This window comes from Leptinotarsa decemlineata, unplaced genomic scaffold, assembly GCF_025532065.1.
Source record: "Leptinotarsa decemlineata unplaced genomic scaffold, Ldec_3_MD MMD2_tig00026328_RagTag_RagTag, whole genome shotgun sequence".
NCBI lineage: Eukaryota > Metazoa > Arthropoda > Insecta > Coleoptera > Chrysomelidae > Leptinotarsa > Leptinotarsa decemlineata.
In genome coordinates this window covers 26,521,090-26,525,018 of record NW_027412688.1, presented here as the reverse complement: position 1 = coordinate 26,525,018, position 3,929 = coordinate 26,521,090, and the positions used below count along the sequence as shown (strand labels likewise).

The 3,929-nt window shown below is 29.3% G+C and overlaps 1 long non-coding RNA gene across 1 annotated transcript; it reads left to right on the top strand.

Moving 5' to 3' along the window:
• Positions 1–954: 954 nt before the first annotated feature.
• On the top strand, positions 955–1,989 carry LOC141485541 (uncharacterized). The gene is made up of 2 exons (XR_012467275.1): positions 955–1,339; positions 1,939–1,989. It is a non-coding gene; the product is annotated as an uncharacterized lncRNA (long non-coding RNA).
• Positions 1,990–3,929: the final 1,940 nt, after the last annotated feature.

Below are 3,929 nucleotides of genomic sequence, written 5' to 3'. Positions count from 1 at the left end.
AACAAGTTATTGTTAAACACGCCTAAAACAGACTGCATTTTGTTCAAAACTGTTCACATGAATATTTCTATTCCGGAGTATTTTCAGCTCAGTAATGAAAGACTAGATATTTCAACGAGTACAAAACTGTTCAAAATTTATAAAGATGATAAACTGAATTATGAGGTACATATTGACTATCTTGCAAAAAACTAGCAAATAAGTGTTATGCAATTCGAGTGTTGAGACGTCACTTGAAAATCGATGCACTGAAAATGGCATATTATGGGACTGTTTATCCTCTGCTGAAATATGTAATATTAGTATGGAACGTATTTTCATAATGCAGAAACGTACATTGAAAACAATGTTCAATATGAATTATACAGACACTTGTCGTGGTACCTTCAAGGGTAACAAAATGCTTACTATATATATATATATATATATATATATATATATATATATATATATATATATATATATATATATATATATATATATATATATATATATATTGTTATAAATATATAAAATTAGAAGAGTATTTATAATTTAATTAATTTGATTCTTGATTATTATTCTGTTAGTTCAAATAATTTGAAAATTTTCTGTGATTTCAAAATTCTTAGTGCTCCGGCAGATACCTGTCCTTACCTCTAAATCTTACCTCTATTCTTCAAGGTTGCTCAGCTCAATCGAAGCTCATGCAGCTGTCTTTCTCAGAGTAGAGTTCTTGGAAAGGTGTTATAAATAAAATTTTGTAAGTCTGTGTTTTTGAAAATAAAATTTTGTCTCAAAGTTAAAAAAAATATAATGAATGTGAAATTTTTGTAAATGTTTTGTCAAACCAAACTTAAATTACCCTAAAACTGCGCCAAAATACCTTATGCTAAGAATTGTTACAGTAAATGTTAAATTTGAAACAAAAATATTCTTAGAATTGTGTTCCGTACAATTAAATTCACGTGTAACGGCAAATTAGTTACTTGAAAACTTAAGCTGTCTGTGGTTCGTGCGTGGGAAACGATTCTAAAAATATCTGTGCTAAATGTCAGTGAATTTTTCAAATTTTCCTAATATTAAATCCAATAATAGTTCATGTAAATAAAATGATGAAGTTCGTTGATAAATAAAAGTTCAGAAGTTGTGATTTTCACACTGGAAGTTCCTTGTGACTGGAAAACTTTTGATTCGATTTGGAGGTTATGAATTGTTCAAGATTTTCAAAAAAATGTATTCTTCTTATGGATTGGGAATTATAAATAATATTGTAATACCTCAAAACTGGTACAGCGTCCCTGGATTGGTTTTCCCTTGATTGGAATTTTGAATTCTTCCAAACACTCTAAAATCTCCAGTAAGTATCCTTTCTTGTTATTATTATTTATACTCTGGCTCCTATTGATGGATTTAAATTGATAAGAACATGCAAAACGGCCTTTTCTCTTTCTTTTCCCTTTTTTAATTTCTAACAGCTCTTCAAAAAAAATTCGCGTCTGGACCAGTTCAAAAGCTTCTCTCCTCTCTCTTATTGATTCACCCCTGGCAACCAGACAAAATTTTCCTGCCTACTGCTTTTCATAACAATAATTTTGAAATTTCTTCAATTTTGACAGTTTTCACTGTTCACACATATTATATTTATGATTTCTGTTTCCCAATTTCCACTAATACTAATAATGATTAATTTTGATTACATTTCATCACATTTTGTTTTCAATTTTTCTAATTTTGAATCCAAAATTCATCATTTTTCAGAAGTTAACACCTCCTTTTCAATTTATCAATCTGATTGGCTACTCTTTAGTTGCATCCAAATCATGTACTGAGTGTTCTTATCATTTTTCAGATAAAATTCCTAATGTCAGTGTTAATTGAATTTTTGTTATTAATTTGTAGTGTAAATCTGTTTTATTGTATGTTATTATGTTGTATTATTGTCTTTACTGTTTTCAGTGTATTTATCCCGATGATTGATGGTTTCTGGTTAGTTGTGCTGTTTGGAAATGATCTGAAATACTCTAATACTGATAAGTCACAACTTTGCCTGATCTGGGCATGAACATTACTCCAAATTATACAGATAAGAATTTGAATAAAGGTAAAGTATCTGGCTTTCTAATAAAATTAAACATCTAAGAATAACTTTGATTTTCACAAACTTTCAACACTGAACTAACAAAATATGTGAACTTTTAACATCAAATTAATAATAATATGAAAAACTTTTAACATCGAACTATCAAAATAATTACAAACTTTCAACTACTAAAATAAATGTAAACTTTTAACTAATTAAAATTTGAAAATCTTTAACTTTGCAATAATCTTATAAAAAACTTATCATAACAATATATATATATATATATATATATATATATATATATATATATATATATATATATATATATATATATATATATATATATAGGTGGCAGGAGGAGGACACACTTCTGAAGTCAAAACGAGGCGCTCTCCCTTCGTTCCGACATTATAGCGCCCTCCCGAAATCAAAAGAAGGTCTATATATATATATATATATATATATATATATATATATATATATATATATATATATATATATATATATATATATATATGTGTGTGTATGTTTGTGTACTTTTTGTAAACGAGAACAAATCGAATTTTGAAGATGACAAATATAGACATGAGTATTCCACCCGACAGAAATCCAATTATATTGTTCCTAAACATAGACTGAAAAACACAGAGCATGGGCCGCATTACGCATCAATTAAATTCTACAACCATTTACCCTCGAGTATCAAAGAAGATCGGACAAGACAAATTTTCAAAAAACGTGTTTTCGATCTGTTGTGACATTGAGCCATATTCATTACAAGAATTCATGGACAAATAACCATTTTCAGTCTGTATCAAATTTAAGCTTCCTGGTAACTTCAAAATATTACATATTACATTCTACTCATTATCTGTGATATTTACTTATTTGTTCCTGTCATTTTTATATACTTATTGTATTTACCTAACCACGTGCTTTTTTTATATTAATATTAAGTGACATTTGTAACGTTGATGTTATCATTTTTATGACTTGAGTTTTATCAATTGTTCAAATTAAAAGCTTTAATAAATCAATCTATCTATCATGTAGACGCTCCTCACTCAAGAGGCCATAGACTTCTTGTTGTCGAGGGAAGTACAACCGTGAAACGGACGATTTGGGGTGCAAACTCTTAGGGACAGCAACTCTGTTTTTTCTTGACAGTTACGATTACTAGATCCGTCGGAATTTGTACTGATACTTACCGCGAAAAAACTTCTTCACTGCTGTTATCACTTGCAAATGGCATTGTTTCATCCCGAGGCATCCTAGACATTCTAGGGCATCTGGATGCCCTACCTCGGGAAGGGGGGGGGCTCACCCCTTGCTTTTTCGTTTTGGGAAAAATTTGGGAAAAAGTTGGTAAATTTTGGGCCATGAAGGTAGAAAAAAATAATAGTAAAAATATGAATGAAAATTAAAAAAATAAAAATGAGAGAAAAGAGAGGGAGAGGTAATAAGAAAAGGGAAAGAACCGGGAGAAGGTTGGAATTTCCTAACATGCATAACTTGGAGATCCCAGACATTGAAATTCTGAGTTGTTTGAAAATTTCAAAAAAGTTCAATTTCTCCCAAGTAAGATAACAGTCCTGAACAGTCCACAAATTTTGAAGTGACAATTTTAAAAAATTCCCAACTTTTCGCTGTTTTTTCGACTTCAAAAAGTTGGGAAATTTCGGGCCGTGAAGATAGAAAAAAATAAAATTAGGAAACAATAAGCACAATATTATTTAAGTGTTGTTTCCTTTCATTTGTATTGAATATTCCTATACATGGTGGATATGGTGGAAGACCAAAGACTTTGGTCCAAAGTAGAATAATTCCCATTATTATTTTTATAATTACCAAATTTAATTTTTGT